The sequence below is a fragment of the Anser anser genome (genome assembly GCF_964211835.1).
Source record: "Anser anser genome assembly, chromosome: 1".
Classification (NCBI taxonomy): domain Eukaryota; kingdom Metazoa; phylum Chordata; class Aves; order Anseriformes; family Anatidae; genus Anser; species Anser anser.
In genome coordinates, this window is record NC_139720.1 from 46,615,076 (window position 1) to 46,634,587 (window position 19,512).

Here is a 19,512-nt window from a genome sequence, read left to right on the forward strand (position 1 = left end):
GCTTGACTGAACATGAGCCAGCAGTGTGCCCAGGTGGCCAAGAAGGCCAAAGGCAACCTGACTTGTATCAGGAACAGTGTAGCCAGCAGGACCACAGAGGTGATCATCCCCCTGTACTCTGCTCTGGTGAGGCCACACCTCCAGTACTATGTTCAGTTTTAGGCCCCTCACTACAAGAAGGACATCAAGGCCCTGCAGCATGTCCAGAGAAGGGCTATGAAGCTGGTGAAGGGCCTGGAACACAGGTCCTGTGGGGAGAGGCCAAGGGAACAGGGATTGTTTAGTCTGGAGAAAAGGAGGCTCGGGGGAGACCTTATTGCTCTCTACAACTACCTGAAAGGAAGTTGTGGGGAGCTGGGGGGTCAGCCTCTTCTCCCAGATAACTAGCATTAGGACAAGAGGAAATGGCCTCAAGTTGTGCCAGGGGAGTTTTAGGTTGGAAATTAGAAGACATTTCTTCTCAGAAAGAGTGGTTAGGCATTGAAACAGGTTTCCCAGGGAAACCGCTGTCATCGACCCTGGGGGTGTTTAAGAAAAGGTTGGACCTGGTGCTTAGGGACATGGTTTAGTGGGTGACATTGGTGGTTGGGGGACAGTTGGACCAGATGACCTTGGAGGTCTTTTCCAACCTTTATGATTCTATGATTCTATAACCACCATCGTCCCCAGGAATTGCTCAGCTCATTTCTTGACACCTTATCTAAAGGCAGGTTAAAGTGCTTTGTATTTATTCCTTCCTTTGGCACTCGGGTACTAATTAGTTCTCAGACCGTGAGAACCAGATGTGTCAACCTGTATGAACCAGACATCTCCATTCACGCATTCAAGTCTTATTCAGATCTTAGATGTCTTTGACTAATGCTTTTTTTTTTTTTTTTTTTAATAGACCCATAAGAACATCGGGGGCGGGGGGGAGGAGGGGATTTTTATTTCTTTTAAAGATGTGTAATCTGTTTGTTGGTGAAATTCCTTCCCAAACCCCAGCAGCCTGCAGCATGAGCTCCTGCAGAGTTTCCAGCAGTTTCAGAAGATAGCCCCAGTTATCTCTTCGAGTATGGATCCTGCAGTAACTCCATGTACACACAACTTTACAACTTTGGATTTGCTATTTCCAAATAGACCGTATAGCCCAAATTTATCAGCTTCTTCAGACTTCTCTTCAACTCTGTACAAGTTTAAGAAAAAAAAATTCAAAATGAAGATTTATTCTGAAAGATAGGATCTTGAGCTTCTAATTATGAGACTGGAAGTAAGCGAAATATATAAAGACTATTCTGTTGTTAGTATAATAGCTAGATTTCTTTCTAGTTCTTAAGTTTTCTCCTCAAGGAAAGCAATCAGAAGGGTTTGTCCTATACAGCAAGATCCCATCCTCTGAGTGCTGACCCAGAGCTGAAAATAAAACCAGCTTGCAGGACTGGCAATAAATTCCCCAGGAGACTTTCCTGCTTAAAACAGCATTCTGTGAGTTGTCTTTGTGTTCAAAAGATGACAACTTCCTTTCTCTTCCTCACTTTAAACTTAAGTCCTTGCTTCTTACCCAAGCTAACACAGCTTTTTCATCTCTTTGCAGTTAGTACATTCATTTTGCCCTGATCTATTACAGCGCTATTAGAAGTTACAGTCTCTGTCAACTGTTAGGTACATATATTTTTCCAAGTGCAGTCTTTCTTGCAAGTTTAATTTTCTTTAAGGACCATGTGTCATACATAAGTCCAATAACAGACTTTTGCAACTCTTGTTTGCAGAAATCCCTCTCCCCTGCTTCCTTTCTCAACTGTATACTCAACCTTAGCTACAGGGTCTATTGGCATCTTATTTTGAAAGTATAACTTGCTACTAAAAATTTCTAATTATATTTTTTTATCTACTGGTTTCACAATATGATTTTCTTGCTCAGTAAACATACCTATGCAATTATTTACTTCAATATCTGAATATTATTATGCTCATGTGTACTTACAGTAACCTATGGTATGGAGTCAGTCTGTTTGGTCCCTATTCAGGGAATTCAAAACCGATTAATGTGAATCTGAGAAAGGATTGTAAAAACAGTTCTCTTACATACTTTAAAATAATTTTATCTTGCTTTTTATTGAAGATCTCTTTCCTACTTACAAACAAGAATTAATTTTATTTTGTATCAGCAAAGCAGTTTAAATTAGCAAATACTTATATCTAGCAAAGAGTCAAGTTATAAGGCAGAACTTTTCAGAAAAAAAAAATAGCACAAACTTTCAGAGAAATTATTTGAACAATCAGAATATAATATTGTTAAATTTTGCTTAAAAGAAGCTGCTTCAACTTAATTTCATGGAATAAACTGTATTACTAGAGGATAATAATTTTCTATGACTAAAAATTTTCAGTATGAATTTAACCAGAAGTTTTTAACAATGAATTTTAAGTAGCAAACAATTTTATCACTTTGTTCTAACAGATTTCATTTTCCCTGAAGATATGTGTAACATTGTTTGTCAGTAGGAAAAGTAACTGCTAGAGGCCATTTTGCTGCAAATCTAAGTGTTTTTACTTCTTCATTGAAGAGCAGTGTGGTGATACTGTTGGCTTGAGCCTGGGAAATATGGCATGTGAACAACTCTGTGGATGTGATAACTGTTTTCTTTATTTAATGTGGTCTTTTTTGCTATAGATGAATGATGATCCTTTTCCAGAAATAATCTAATATAATCTGATGACCCTAACGCTCCAACTTCTGACATTGCATTTGTATTAGGTGTTTCCATTACATTCACGTAGAGGTTACTTGGGTATAGATTCCATGGTCATTGATGTTTTTGCCTACAAGTGGTTTCCATAATGATTTCAAGGTGTGTATAGCTAGAAAAACAAGCATAGGAAAGCAGATCTAGTTTTAGCCAGGAGTGGAGACTTCCTCAGTGTGCTACCCTGCTGGTCAGATATTTTTTGATTCATACAAATGTCATAATGGTAGGCTTCTCCCATGAGGCTAGTTAACAACTAGCCTTAGTCATCTTAAAATTCCTGAACAGCCCCCCCCCTTTTTTTTTTTTTTTTTAACACACTCTAGTAGAGTCACTGCTGCTTATCCTAAAATGCTGCCAGGTTAGGAGGATAACAGGATAACATGGTATCCACCTTTCTCCATCTTTTAGGACCTACAAGTTTCCCTGCAGCATCACAACAGCTAAGAGAACCAGGCCCACAAATTGCCCACTGCAGAGGAAGCTTGCGTTTAAATAATTCTAAAGCCATTCATAAAAAAGAACAGGTAATCTGACAGGATTGTCCCAGTGCTGTAAAAGAGAAAGCAGGCTGCCTAGCTCCCTACAGGAAAAATCACGGCCACCAGAGCAGCTCCTCATAGTAATCTACAGAGTGCATAAACGAAGTTTTGAAACAAGCTTTCATGACCGTGATCAGCACATCAGCATACGTTGCTGATCATTTCAATGAAAAGCACAGTGAATTCATAAGAAAATAAAAACATTTTTCTGATCTGATCAGATCCAACCATACTATCACAGAGTTTGGCCTTTACATACATATCTAGGATTTTGGAGCTTTGAAAAGTATTTGCTAGAACTCTTTAAATGGATCCCTACCCCTTCCACCGAGATCCCCAGTACTAAAATAAGTTATTAATCTGCCTTCAGGAAAAGACATTCACCACACTTGTTGAAACGCACAGTGGCCCAAGTAGCCCTCAAGCTGAAACTGCAGCCTCTCAACCCCATTTCTGCCCAACCTGTAACGTTCACAAGAAGGTTAACTGAAGAAATGGCCTGTTCACGGCAATGAGGGAGGCAACATTTTTCCCTATATAGTAACAGATCTCTGACAGAACAGACTGTGAAGTATCCTACCATACGTTCCTGACATGACAGAGGTAAATGGTCCAGCACTTCATTTATTTTTATCTTCACTTATTTGGACCTGTCAGCATCCATGGTAGCCAAACTTCTCTTTGATTCCAAAACAAGAGCAGGGTGAGAGCACGAGGTATGTCTGTCTTTGGCTGGTGGCAGCACACAGGTGCAGATATGTCTCACTCACCACTGACACAGCCATGACACCTACTCAGCTACAGGCAGCCAGACCTCAGAGAAAGAGCTGTCAGCTCAAAAGGAATCCAGCCACCGTGAAGGTAAGAGTGGCAAAATGGGAGACGTACCTCATTCTGAAATCGTGCAGATCTTTCTTCTCAACATAGTCCAACAATCTGGGTTCATGTTTGCCTCCTCACCAAACTTCTACATTTCTAAAAATGCCCTTTATTTCACCATCTTGCCAGAAACCTTCATCCTTTTCTAGGATTTGCTGGTTGTTACACACTTCCTTCCTTCATGCAGAGCTGCTGTAGTCTGCAATATGTTACAATCAGTGGAGGTAATGAAGTTTATGGCAGGTATAGAAAACGGCTGGCACTTCTACCACGCTCTGCCATCATCACATTGGGCTCACGCTGACATCCTTAACTTGTTCCTCCTCTGGCTCAGATTCCATTAAGGTATTGCTCCTAATTCAGAAAGCTGTTAATGGATCACATCCCATTTATATCGAAAATCTGATTTCAATTTACAAATGCAGATCACACAATCCAGGACAAAGAGAGATGGAACTGTGCAGAAAGCCTTCTTAGCTGGAGAGCTAGAGAAGTGGTTCCAAGGTACCAGAAAAATTTAGACAAACTTGTAACCATCATTAGACATTTTAAGGAAATACTGCCAAGCTTTAAAAAGGCCTTGATGTCAGAACAAAAAATGATGTCATTTAGACGTGGTACTTTATCCTGCATTAACATGTTTTTAAACAATGGAGAAGAAATGTTTTGAAATGGTCATTTTCATACCTACGGTCTAAATCTTTGGAATTCTACTCAGGAAACATTTCAAAATGTTTATGTTTTCTCCTGATTCAGGATGAAACTAAACTTTTGTATTCTGTTCAGTCTGTCTCCGTATGGACTATATCAAATCTACATAAACACCAGACTGCATCTATAAGGTTTTATTGAAAAACGAGCTGTGAGAAAAAGCAGAGTCTCCAGCTAAAATCAAAATAACTTTCCAAACCTCTTCCTGCAATGCGCTTTTTGAGTTTTGAGCTGAAGGTTCCCCGACATTAATTTGTCGGGGCTGGTTAACTAAACTCAGTTACGACATCGAAGCTTGCATTACTGCTTTAAGCAAACCTTTCAACTCTTAAATAGTCAACAGTTGCTATTAGTAATTCGTAGAAAAACCTACTCTGCTGTCTTTGCTCACACACGTAGTGCCGTGTTCGATATCAGCTCCGCGTTGCACCTCAGCGAACCCAGCTGCCCTGCTATGAGCTGGTGAACTGGGTGGCTACGTGCCCACCTCCGAGGGGCTTTTTGTTGAGAGAGCGAGGCTGGGCTGCACGACCAAAGCTGTTTATAACAAAGTGAGCCATTTATGAGTATGATCGTTTACTTCGTGAAAGGTTTGCTTTTGAGAATTTCAGCCTAGCGGTGGTTTAAGACCTAATGAAAGCTCTGAGGGTCAAACACGGGAAAGAGCCTCAGAGAGGGTTATTTTGGAGCACAAAGCTACCCATGCTTGAAGTTTTCTATAAATGCATGCAGCTGGGCATGCAGAATGAAAGGGCGCGTGGATTACGTTGCCACATTCAGTCAATGAGATGTCTTGGAGAAATGTAGACAGTGGACTTGCCCTGCACGTGCGCTTCAAAAGCGCACCTCGTCAGCGTACCAGGTCAGCAGCTTCCACATCAGTCAGCCGCGTGCTTCCTCTTGCACTGTACATTTCAGCACAGTGACTTTGTTGCGTACAGCTGTGCCTGGACAGTGACACTCTTAATTTTTCTCTGACTTTCTAATTAAGCTTTGTATTTCACAGGCTATGGCAAAGCCACCTCTCCTTGAGGCTTGGTGGCTCCAAAGCCAGGGGAGTCACCTCACGGGCTGGCAGCTCCGATAGCTCTGCTGGGAGCAGGCCAGGGCGATGTCACCTGCCTTAGGAACCGTAGCCGCCGGATCACTTTGCCTGCCGGGACGGAGTCAAATTTTTTGACTTGGCAAAACGTTTCATCTGGCCCCAACGGGCTGAACTTGCCTGATAATGTACTCAGCCACCAAGTGTCTCGCTTCCTCGGGGAAGCAGAGTGAGAGATAAGAGCCACCATGGGGGACCGAAAGTGCGGCTCCGTCCTCTGACATTTCCCGAAGTTAAATTGGAGGGGCGTTCTCTTCTGCGCTCCGTGCCCTTTATTAGGCAGCGCGGCGGCTGCTTAATGGGATGCACTTACTCAAGTAAACAATCCTGTGGGATGCTTATTTGTTCCTATTACCGCACGAATCCCAGCCCTGCTAAGATTTATTTAGACGCTGGTGTTAAAAAAAAAAAAAAAAAGACAAAAAAAAAAAAAAAAAAAAAAACGTTTTGCCGGGGGAGCAGCGGGAGGTGCCCGCGGGCCGGCGGCGGGAACGGAGCTCCGCGGCGGCTCCCCCGGTCCCCGGGGGGATGAAGGCGGGGGGGCGAGCTCCGGGTCCGCCCGCGCGGGTGGGCGCGGAGGATCCGCCGGCTCCGCATATCCATAGTAACGGCGGGGGCCGGGGGGAGGCGCCGCGGCAGCTCCCCGCCCGCCGCAGCCCCGCGCGGCGCCGGGACCGCACCGAGCCGCGGTGAGCGCGCGCGCGCCCCCGCCCCCGCGCCCGCGCAAGGTTGGGAGCGGGGGGGGAGCGGCGGGGGCGCGCGCGGCGGCGGCGGCTGCTGCTGGACGGGGAGGGCGGCGGGGGCTCCGGTGTGCGCGGCTCCGCGGCGCTCTCCCTGCCTGACTCACCGCGGGGCGCGGGGAGGATGCTGAGCGCCGAGGGGTAGCGGCTGCGAGCACACGCCGGGGCCCCCCCTCTCCCCTCCCTCCATCCCTCCCCGCCCCCGCCGGGCTCGGCAGCTGAGCCCCGCCGCCGCCGCCGCCGTTCCTAGGTGAGACCGGGGGGCAGGGGAGGGCCGGGCGAGCCCCGGGCGCGCACGCGGGGGGGGGGCGGCCACGGGGCCACCGGGCGCCGCCCCCGCCCCGCCGTGCGGCCCGGAGGGACGGGGACGGGGACGCGGCGCCTTCCCCCCCTCCCCCCGGGGGGCGGCGGATCGCCGGCAGCGGACCCCCGGGTGTGGGGGCGGGAGGCTGCGGCTGCCGGTTTCGCAGGATTATGTCAGCCCCGGCCTCGCCGGTGCCCCCTCCGCCGGCGCCGGGGCGGGCGGCGGCGGTGGCGGCTCCCGGCCGGCGGCGCTGCGGGGCTCCGCGCTCCCGGGGCGGGCGGCGGGGCCGGCGGAGTTTCGGCCTCCCGCTGGTGCTCGGGGCTGGGGATGGAGGCAGCCCCGGTGGGCTCCCTCCTCCCGAGCCGCGCTCAGCGCCGGTGGGCGGCGGGGGGGAGCCGGAGGGCGGCGAGCGGGGTCCGGGGAGGGGGGTGAAGGGGGTAGGGGGGCGCGTCGGGACCGCCCGGTGCTCCGGGGCTCTGCAACTCGCCCGCGCCCCGCCGTCCGAAACTTGTCCCGGGCGAGGTGTCGGCTTCACGGCACCGCGGCCGGTCCTGCGGGTTGGCTGAGGGGCCGGAGCGGAGCGGAGCGCTGCGGTCGGCCACCCAAAAATACAAATAAAAGGAGAATAAGGGGGGGATGCAAAGCAGAAGTGTGCGGGGTCGTGGTTCGCGCGGCGGTGTCTCGGGAGGCTCGCGTTGGAGCAGCGCATCTTTGCGGACAGTTGTTGGACCGTACGGCGAGAAGGCGCCGCCGGTATTAGGAGAGGCAGAAGCCGTACCTGACAGTTTCGTTTGGCACGCAGTTTACCGCACACGTGCAGGAAGGCTTTTCGACAGGCTTTTTAACATGTGGGCTAAGGCGTGTTGCCATGTGCCTTGCAAAATGCCTCCCGCTCTCGCTGGGATCAGTGGTGGTGTGTGCCCACATGCACGAAATCAAGGTGTGCTCCAGGCCGTCCTCGGCAGCACCGGCGGTAATGAGGAAAACTCCGGTGTCCGTCTGCAGCGGGATCACTGGCGTGGTGCATCGCAGCGATTCCGTAGAGAGCATCTTAACTTCTTCCCCTAGTGAGCCACAGAGTAGTGGTGAAGCAGACCCCGACGTGACAGATAGTAACTTGTTCAAATACGCATTAAGAATCAAGCTGTCATCTTCTGTATATGCCAAAATGTAAAATATAATAACCTGCTTTAAAAAAAAAAAAAAAAAGAAAGAAAGAAAGAAAGAAAGAAAGAAAGAAAGAAAGAAAGAAAGAAAGAAAGAAAGAAAGAAAGGAAGAAAGAAAGAAAGAAAAAGAAAGAAAAAGGCAATGGAATAAGATCCAGTTGCATGATAATAGGGGCTTTATCATAAATAAGTACGAATACAGGTTATAAGTATTCATGTAAAGTTGATACTTGTTTGCCAGGTAGGAAACCTTGATCCTGCAGCGTGGTAATTACTGTGATGGGCTAAAACTTCGTTCCGATAGCATCCTAAAAATCTCCATAACACAATGAAAAGCATGGAGAGTAAGGGATTTTAACTGATGAATTTTGGTCTAGCAACATTTGTTCGCTAAGAGCTCTGTTCTTCTATTAATATGTGTACATAAGTAATAGCAGCTGCGCTCATGTGGTCACTCGGAGACCCTTCTGACCTTGCACACCTGAGAAGTTCTATTTCAAGGATTTGTGCAAGTGGTTGACAGGTTAAAATTGCAAGAATTCGCTGATGTATTCAAAGCAAACTCTGCTTTTTGTAGTAAAGGTGAACTTCTTTATTTTATTCTTCAGAGAAAGGAGATGTGAGAGGTGGGTAGAGAGAAATGTACCTAGTAAGAAGGCAAATTAAAATACACTATGCCTATTCATTCTATTTAGAAGGCTTTTAAATGCAGTACCCTGAAATAAATTTACAAAGCTAAGGGCTCGATGCTTTTTCTTTTAGCACATTTTTCTGCAGAGGGGAAAACAACATATCTATGTGGAATTGGGCACATGGAGTTAAAAAGGGAGGGTAGAAGATGGGAAAATTAGGAACAGAGCTGTCAATGAAGATACTGTCTGTGAAGGCTGCAGCGAACTTAGCAGAAACTAAGGCAGATGGACTCTCGGTAAGAGTTTCACTACTGAGGAACTTGAAGAAGGAGCCGTGACCCAGGTCAGACATTATTTGCCTTGCATTTTGAGAATAAGATATATTTTAAAGTAGAAGTGGTCAGAATTCCGTGTTGGCAATGCTTATTTTATTTCCAATAACTGGGAGGATACAGATTTTGCTTTCTTGTTGAATGAACGTCTGGCGTTTTGGTAAGGATCTTTGTATTTATTCATTAAGTGTTAGTGATAGGCATAATGAATAATAGGAGACTTCCACCTTGCATTGAGTAGACTGAGAAACTGCCAAACGTTGGATTTAAGATCTCTTGGCCCTTGGTCCTGAGTTTTTACTCTGCATGCAGACTGGAAGTTAAAACAGAAATGAGTGAATGGTATAATTCTTGGTCCAGTCTGTATTTGTTTGTCAGATGCTAAGCAAGACAAAGTTACGTTCATAGGACTGGACCTTTTTCTTGGCGATCCTATTATCACAATGCTTTGCTTGCTAAATGTTGAAAATTTATATTAGTCTTCCAAATTAGCAATGGTCTTGATGAACTGGCCAATTTTTACGCAGAGAGGTATGATTTGCAATTGTTTGCACATTTGGGAAAATGTTGGTTTACGCTAGTTCACATTTTCAATGTTATTTTCACAGTTATATGAGCTACAAGCTTATTTTTAAGAAATCACAGTCAAATTCTAGAGAATAACACCTTCAGAAAATTGTACCAGCCTGGCACTCTTTACAATCCAATGTATTTTTTTTTTCCTTTTGTGCAGGCAATAGCAGAGGACTGCTTGTGTTTGATCTTTTAGTCCATGTGCCAACTATGCCAGCTTGTCTCCAAGACAGTAGTCTTGGTTCCTAGTATGAAAGTGTCATGATCTAGATAAACCTGGCTTTGACAAGGTAATCAAGCTAGGAAAAACATTTCTGTCATAGTTTGACTGCAGTCTCTATCCGTACACTTTCAGTATATTTCTTTCCTTTGAGGAGAGAAGCTAGGAAATGTGATAATATCTGTAGCGCTTGAGCATGTTAACAAGTATCGTGAGCACTGAGATTCAAAAATCTTCATGTATTCAAAATCTTCACATACCTTATTCTCAACAGTTTATTTCTATAAACTATGCATCTGCTCTTTTATTTGAACCTTGACCTCTCGGAGGTCATTTTGGTTTATGGATTACATGTAGAGATTACGCAGAGTTGCTGGGGGAATTTCAGTGGTCATGTTGCTTTTGCATAGGGCCAGATATTTCTCTGGAAGAAGATGAGGAGATACCTGTTTTTTTTCCTGCCATTCTGTTTACATACTCTGGAGCAATGCATTTTTTCTGAAGGTCCTTCAACTAGGAAACGTTTTTTCCTCTCCAAAGATATATTTTTTTTATTTCAAAAAAATATATATATAATAATTTGTGTTTGATTCATTCTCATCAGCTTGAGCATAGTGTAAAAGAAAGGAAACAATCTCATTGACATTCATCACCCCCCACGAGTTTCTCTAAAGTGAAGTGTCTTGCAATATTGCAGTGGGTATGTGTGCCCAAATTCATGTGAGCTGCAGATAACAATCATTGTGCCTAGCGTAAGGGAATGATGATGCTAGTGTTAACCAATCATTAGCCAAACGTAAAGTGCTTGAGAGCTAGCCTCTCTTCCTTGGAAGAAGAACAGTGATTCTGAGATGAGAAGTTCTCTCAGACCTCATGGACCAGGGAGTGGAAGCTGTTCTTATTGTCAGAACTGGAAGTATTCTAAGCACAAAGGGAAAAACCAGGACCACCTCTGGTGTTCCTCCATTCCTTAGTTACCACCGTCAGCCTCCTAGTAGTGGGTTATTTCTAACTCAGTTGACTGAGGAGCATCTTGGAGAGCTCTGCAATGCCATTCTTAAAGTCAACCAATGTCTTCATAGTCCTTGTCTGCCCCATTCCTGTGGGTTTTCACAATGGACTGTCTTTGTGATACCTCTAGAGAAATTGCAGGAACATTGAGGCTGCTGTGTTACAGTGAAATGATGATACCTGGGCCTTTGTCTCCTTTTCAGTAGGACTCAGATGCCAATATATGAGAACTGAGATCAAGTTAAAGTCAAATGGCTGAAACACAGCTTGATTCAGGAAAGAGGTAATGAGCAAGGACAGTAGCTCTGAAGATCTTCTAAAGTCTCTGGCTTGTCTGTTGCTTGATGGCTCTTGTTCAATATTATAAATTGGTGTTCAACACTGGGGCATTTTCACTTCATAGATGGTTCAGATTTGGAATTTTTTCCCCATGTAGATGTTTGAATCATTTTCAAGACTTGTGTGTTCCCTTGCTAAACTACCAAAACATGCGGTTTTCCTTTGGGAAAACCAATTTCAGCTAGTTGAGAACTAAGTAATTACAACCATCCTGGTTCTTCTAAATGTACTACACATGCTATGTGATTACCACCAATGCCAGAAATATGCATCTGGTGGGCAAAGAAGGCCTTACAAAGCTTGAGGGGGGAATTTTCTCCTAGACCTTTACCTTTGGAGTTTGCTCTTATTAGAAACACATGAAAATGTGAACTGGGACACGTTAAGATATGATGTACCTCTTTGCTTATGTTCTTACAGCTTTTTGGTGTAGGAAATCCAAGGTGATATGTATGAGGTTTGTTACATATAATTGGTTTGTTCTTCTTTCTGTCCCTGGTTCCTGCAGTCAGCAAAGATCCAAATAGGTTTTATTGTTGTTTAGAACACTTTAAGTTTTGCTAATGTAAAAAGGGTAAATTTAATGGTAGCTGCAGTAATAACAAATGAAGTCACCAGGGAGTTTTACCTTTTTGACAGCAGATTTAGCCCATTGTTTAATTTCTGAAGTACTTTTTCCGGAAAGTGCTTCTCTGCAGCGGGAAATAAGCATTTAGTTTTTTAGTACATTTAAGTGTAGTAAAATTTGAAGGTGATAAATACTTTTTCTGCTTGTCTGACTGTGGATGATCATAGAACGTCTTCATTTAGTTGACTGGTCTTCTTGACTGCACTGTGGAGTCAGACCTTCAATGCTGGTAGGTGTTTGCATGTATGCCTTACCCACATATGAGGTTCCTTATACATTGAAGTTAAGCTTTGGCAAAGATTTCAGTGAGAATATATGGCTCTTGTACAAGGCTATACTGAAACTCATTTATTTCTTTATCATGTATCTGTGCAGTGAAGAACACCATATTACACTTAATACCTTTTTATTTTTGGGTATCGTGAATGACTAAAACCACTGGTAAATTGGTAAGCCACAAAAATAGTTGGATGTAATTATTCCTAATATAGGAAAATGCAAAGTCAATTCCAGTGATCATCAAGATTTATTATATAATACTAAAATGTATGTGGATATAAGGAATAACTATAAATATACACGTTTTACAGCTATAATGTATGTTCATCTGACTGTTTTTAGGCTTCGTCTTGCCCAAATGAAATTGGTATGAAAGCTCTCACTTTAAATAGATTCATAAAAAATGCTTGTAGAAATAATATAGCAATTTCATAGTGTTATATAAAGTTTTAGATAATGTCACTTATTGCATAAATAAATATATTGGGTATTTGTCAGTTTGCAAATTGTTGATGTACTTAAAATTCAAGGTAACTGAAGACTGTCCAAGTATCTACTTGAAGATCCCATAATCAGAGAGTTGTTATACTATTGTCATGCTTTGTAATGCTTTTATTTCTCAGGTATGATATATATATGATATAACTCTAAAATCTGGAAAAAGTATTACTTTGTTAATCATGCAGTCACCTGGCAAACTCATTATTAGTGAGTACCCAATTGGTTTGTGAAACACCTGCATTATTATTATATGATAAAAATACATAGAACTAAAACATTCTGTACTAATATTTATAAACCACCACAGAGGTAAGTGGGTATTGGAGCGAATTGTCACACAGAAAAATACTGTATCAAAACCTAGGGGATGTATTACGTGACTCATTTGTATTTTTACTGAAGCCGTTACAAAACTGAATGCAAGTTGTTATTTTTATTTAAAAACTGAACATGGTGTTGTTCCTGCTCTTAGCACTAGCAAGAAACAAGATATCAAGGTTTTTCATAGACCTTTGCAAGTACGTCTCAGTCCTAATCTGTGTTATGCTCAGCTCAGGTATCTTGGAAGCAAAGATTGGCTCTACAGAAGTCACTTTATAAAGAGACTTCCGAACCTTATCTTTTTCTTTTTAAACCTCACAGTTAAAATACTAAGTGTAACAGGTACTCACAGGTTTGAAAGTATGTGGTGCTCACATTTTTCTAGGGGTTTACCCAATGCTTATTAATTTAATTAATTGACTGTCCATATGAGTTTTACGTTCCCATGCAACATGGCGATAAATCTTTGATATTGTCTGAATACCGCAGCATTGCACTTTAAGCATGAAAGCACAGAAAGAGTACTAAATATGACAACTATCATTTTCCACCTGGGTTCTGCTGATAATATTTTTGGGTTGGTTTTTTTGAGTGCTTCTAAACTGTTGTCTGCAGCCAACCATCTCAGCACCAAACAGCTCCACACTTGTCCATCAAATACTTTACACATGCATTAGTCGCAGTCACAACACAGTACTTGTGTGGCGGTGTCCGCATCATGTTAATTTCGTAAGCATTACTTACCACCACCACCCTCCAGCTGCCACAGGATGCCATTTTGGGTTGACCTGAATTAAATACATCCATTCCAGCTCTAGCGTTTGCTGTGCCCATTCCTGCTCCCTCTCTAAGGCTTGCTGTAGCCATTTTTATTCTTTACAGAGCTGTACGGGACTAAGTGGTAGTTGTGCAGTGATGATATGTACAAGGGTACATAGGGCAGGAGAGGAAAGCATCATCTACCCCAAAGGGTTGCACTCAGAGTTTACAAACAAGGTTCTCAGCAGGTGTAAAGTGTCATAGTGCTGTTGATTTCATTGAGTATGCAGGCTGAAGACTGTGTCCCATGTACTTTGTCAGGAGTAATCCTCCTGAATACAGGGAAGAAGGACAAGCAATAACATTTTTAGAAAGAGTAGGTTTGGTTACCACTGCAGTAAAGCAGTGTTTGGGGAGCTCCTGAAATGCTGCTCTGAAAGTAGTGAGCATCCCCCTATTGCTATCTCTAGTATGGGAGCACTAACACTGATAGAAGCCCTATAGATTCTTTCTAGAGATGCCTCTTTTGGTGTGATTGTATTTAGTTCTTGATTCATTTGCATTGTCCAGTTAATTGGCTAGAGTTTCTGAGAAGATGAAATGTTGAACAGGAAAGCTCAAGACCAGTATTTTTAATCTTTGTTGCCTAAAAATTAGGCTTTAAACTTCATAATTCAATATGTGATTTTCGAAGGGAGAGATGCCTTTAGAGAAAGCACTATTATAGTTGATATTCATCTCTGTAAATGCTGGTTGTAGAAATAGGAAACTGAATTTACGCAATCCTAATTTGGAAAGCTGGGCTGTAGAGTGTTGATTTTCCCTTTTGAACTATCTTTCATTAAATATGCCTTGTTCTACTATATCTACAAGCAAGTGACCTTCCTAGGTTGAAAATTTTGTTGAAATCCTTTGGTCTTGATATTTAAGGATAGTACTGCAGGACAATGCTTCTGCAATCAGAATATTGGTAACATTCATTAAAAAATAAAGACAATTTAAAGCATAAGGTAAAGAGCAAGTCCTAGCCCCCCAAATAATCATTTTTCCCATTTAAATAATACTTGACTGAATTTAGGTGATATTTTCTTTGTTGTTGTATATACCAAAGACTGCTCTAGTTGACAGAAAATTGTGAAGCTTCTGTATTTCTAATGAAATAGTTTCCTAATTATTTTGACAAGTAAGGAAAAGCTACCCTTTCTGCTGACTCTTGATGTGGTGCAGCATCATACATGTGTTGTACCCTAGGACTTGCTAATGCCTTGTTTGAGTCAGCCCACAGTAGCTGAGGGTAGTGGCTTGTTTGACCAAGAAGAGATTCCCCAGCCTGCTGCTTTTTGGTGTCTGAGGCTGGTTAATCTGTGCTGGGATTTTGCGAAATAACAGCCCCTTTTTATCTGCAGAGCATAGCACAGAATTTTTTTAGAAAATGTCTTTCTTACTGTATGGTATAAGAACTTTGCGTAAGAAAAATTATTTTGCTAAAGGTAGTTAGAACAGAATTACTGTAAAAGAAACAATCTGAATTAAAGTAGTCAATATATACAAAACGGCAGTCATCTTTCCATTTTCCTGCATTGACATGCATCCTATTTTGAGTTATGTAACACAAGTAATGGGATTGTTATTTGACCTTCATAATCTCATTATTGCTCTGGAGGTACAATCCTTACTTTTAGTTATCTGTATATGATGATGATTTTATAGTTTAATGCAAAACTGTTGATTCATGGAAGTAATCCTGTGTTCATGCATTATACAGAAGCTATATCTGCTGTTTCTCCTATTGCTAGGGGGCTGATGTGTCACATTTATAAAAATCTTTTCTTTAGAGTATCTTATTTCAGCCACCACAACCAGTTCTGGTTAAAACCCTGTTATGTTGATCCTAATACAGTGATGATGTAACCAAGAGGGTGAGGGAGCCAGTTAAAAACTAGTAATATTCCTGAAGCATTACTTGCATTTATTAGGAATGTAGTAGTCCTTACAAGTCAGATTCTCTGGGAGAGGTGATAATAGCAAGTAAACATGTCTACCATTTCCAAAGACTGAGTCCTAAGCTTTTGCCATGGTGCCTTTGCACTTCTCTGTGGGTGAAGGAGAGGTGGAGCTACCTTACTGGAGTGTGCGAAGAGTATCCCTGCAGCTGGTGGTCTCCAAGGCAGATCTCACCATCCAGCTTCCTGTCGTTCCTCCCATTCCTGCTCTCCCCATCTCAGCACAGGACCCTTCTGAAGAGGATGAGACAATGGTCTGGATCTCCATGCTTGTGGGAGGGAGTGGGTGGTTGAAGCTTAGCTCAGCCCTGAGGCATCTCCACGTCCTACAGACTCAAACTGAGGATTAGGGGATCATAACTATGAAAAAGTGACTTCAAATCGCTTTTTGTCACACATTACTGCAGTGATCAGAGGATCTCGTCCAGCAGTATGAGAACTGGCATAGCCAAGTTCACGCTAACGGTTTCCATGTTGCTGTGTTCACACATAGAGCAGTCTGAGTTTGGCTCACAAACTTAAATGACATTTGTGAATCTGTGTAATCAAATTTGGAGGTATTTACATAATTACTGAATTATCAGAAGTATTAAGAGAGCTGTCATGCATTATTATGCTATAAAACCTGATATCTTTTGTAGACTATGACACATGGAGTGTTTTTGTTTATGCTTTTGACATATAACAAAAGATTGTGTGATGCATTCAGAAATTACATTGACACCATAGCAATCTCTGTCTCCCTTCTCTACACAGCAGTTCCTCAAAAAGAAAAATGTCAATTGTGGTTTTCTGTAATCTGAAAAGCGATAACAGTTGAGGTAGTTCATCAAAATAAAACAATAAAATGTTTGTACAGGCTTTTCTACTTCTTGAAGCTCTGAAAAAGTGGACTCCCTTCTAACTTGACAGTACATTTTCAGGCAGTGAAACTTGGACGCTAGGGACAGAAAGCTCATTAAATTGCAGACATAAGTAGTTGAAAAGAGGCAGTTTTATTGTTGTCTGTTTGAATTCTGGAAAAAGTAGTGATGGCAGAAGGGAATAGAAACTTCAGGCCTGCAGGAGAGATTCTAGATATTCCAGTAATTGGACTGTAATCAAGGTTTAAAATGATTACAATATTTATTTGAGTTCTGGTATCTTCTTCCACAGACAAGAATCCAGTAGGCATATGTTAGTTTAGATTTTAGTAAGGCTGCTCTGAAACATCATATTACCTGTTAATACTGCGATGGGGTTGTTTTACTTCTTGGGAAACAAGACTCGCAGAGCTCCACTTGTGAGCATTCTGCAAAGATATTGTTTTCTATTATGCTGAAGGTTTGGGCTGGAGAACTTATCTGAATTGATTTACAGTCCAAGGACTCTGAATGGAGGTGTAGTCCACCTGCTGTAATGCATCTGAAAGGTATATTTATACCTATGTATGTTCAAGATGAATATGTAAGATGCATCTACTTTACAGAAAGTATGAGTGTAAGAGCAAAGGGTGAATTAGTTTTGTCAGAAAGCATCCTTCCTGTCCGACATCAATTTGAAATGGAATATTCTTATTCTTTAACTGATTATCCAAAACATTTCTGGAGCTTCTATGTTTTGTACTGCATACACACCTGTAGCACTACAGCACTTAGTTGATGAGAACATTCTGGTAGATGGCATTTTGTAGAAGACTTTAACCCAAATGGCACAAAGTTTGAGTGGCTGAAGACAAGTAACAAACATAGCCCATCACTAGTCCTGCGCTGCCACAAAAGACATTGCAAAGCTTTACCTGTCTTTTTAACAGTAGGGAGTGAGAGAGCAGGGTCTCTGAGATGTCTGTTCAACTAAAGCAAATGCTCCTGTGTAAGGTCACTCCATTTGTTCTTATTCCCAGCTTTCTGTAGAAGATTAGAAAAGATTATGCTAGTCTGCTACAAATAGCCACAGTATCAGTCCATGAGTTTTGATTTTCTTGTAGTAGTGATTCAAATACTTCTGCTCGCTGTAGTGAATCATCCGTCTGAGGCAAGGATGTTTTCTACCAACCAAACCAAGACTCTGTCAGTGATAGGTTTGATTGCTCCTTCAAAGTATAACAAATCCTACTGGAAAGCAAGAATACTTTTACCAGGAATGCTTGGTCCATGATGAAAGTGGAAATGATTTTCTGGATGAAGTAGATAAGAAATTGATTGAGGCTAATTTCAAACACTTTCATCCTAAACTATTGACCTCTTTTTAAGCAGTCTTGAATTTCTGTCAGCTCAGTAAAAGCCCGGGACTTTCATCTGTCTGTTTAGGATAATACTATGTGTGTGATTATTCTACAGTTAAGAAGTTTTTGAGGGATTTATTCCCTGTGTTTGCTCTGCTGCCTGAACCATACCTATCCTAGGAGTTGATTGCAGTATTTATCAAAGCTATGGAGCCCCGTTTGAGCCATCTGTAGGTAGTGGTTGTGCCATCTGTCACTGAAGACTGCATTCCAGAGAGAGAGAGAGACAATATGCACAGACTTCATCATACAAAGCCTGTAGGGTATGATGTTTGCTTTATCCTTGTAGGATGTATAGGTTGTAGTGTTTTCCTAACTTCTAAAATTTTTATTGAAAGAAGCTTTTGAATGCCACATTAACCAATAAATCATCCTCACCCATGTGTATGTATTTTGCTCTTTACTGAAACCCACCCATTGCTATATGTTCCACATTCGTTAAAAGGCTGTAAGAATGTTCAAAAATGGGCAAAACCAAGCTGCAGAAGACTTTGAACTAGTATTTAACACTTGGAGATAATGGTAAGGGCCACACAAAATGAGGAGCCTTTGGGTGCAAGCATATTATCATTTTCTGTATATTCTTGGTATGAATCAGCAAGGATTACAGCAGCAGCAGATGTTCGAGACAGCATGATATAGGTAGTGTATAGTTTTGTCTTATGATTAACTAATCCAATATCCTTGTGTTGTAAGAGATAGGTGACTTTAAAAAGTCTCAAGAGGACTTTAACAACATGTTTCAGGAACACTTTTACTACATAAGCTGCTAGCAGGAGCAGCATTCAAAGCTTTGCATGGTATCACTATTTGTGTTTAATGTAATTTGATGTAATGATCGACGATGATGTAATTTTTCATTACCTGTAATAATGTGTGATTGGCTCCTACCTCTGAAGTGAAATTTAGCAAAACCATCCTGCATTGTCTTCAGATGTATTTTGTATTGGATTTGTAGGCAGTGTAATGACTTAGTATTGAATGCAAAAACAGTTACCTTCTAATGAAACTGTGGGCCTTCAGGACAGCAATTTTCATGGCTTCATATTCTCCCTACTTCACAAGCTTATTGGCAGTCCTTGTTGTAGTGAAGGGTATGTCTTCATACTGTGTGGTCATGGGGCCATGAATCCTTCTGCATTCTTCAGCTCAGGGTAGAGCGTGGGCCAGACACACACAGAGGGTTCAGAGGCTGCTGCAGAATCTGCATGTTGCCCAGAACAAGTAGCTCATCCACACAAGTAGGACTCCTGAGCTCTCATTTTTCATTTTTGACCAAGGTAGTGTTGGCGATCTGTCAGAAACTGACATGAAATATAAAGCAATGAAGTGATGAGGTTTGTAGTACGTATGGTTGCGTGCTTTTCTTTTTGTATGAAACACAAGGACAAATTTGTACAAATGACAGAATCCTAAAAAGAGACATTGCATCAGTCAAAGGTAATACTGTGCATTGCTATGTTAAAAAGGAAAGGAACTG

General features: G+C 42.2%; 1 protein-coding gene across 13 annotated transcripts in view; it reads left to right on the forward strand.

Annotated features, from left to right (window-relative positions):
* ANKS1B (ankyrin repeat and sterile alpha motif domain containing 1B) overlaps window positions 1-19,512 on the forward strand; it is a 440,891-nt gene that overhangs the window by 344,760 nt on the left and 76,619 nt on the right. For 2 of the 13 annotated variants that reach the window (XM_083852387.1, XM_083852389.1), the window contains exons 1-2: window positions 6,708-6,950; window positions 11,143-11,222. The exons of 7 other annotated variants lie outside the window; for them this stretch is intronic. The gene's annotated coding sequence lies outside the window, so the exon portion shown is untranslated. Of the gene's footprint in view, window positions 1-991; window positions 6,650-6,704; window positions 6,951-8,247; window positions 9,147-11,142; window positions 11,223-19,512 lie in introns of those variants that run through there. 4 more of the 13 variants (XM_083852396.1, XM_083852397.1, XM_083852388.1 and 1 more) reach the window with 4 other exon arrangements.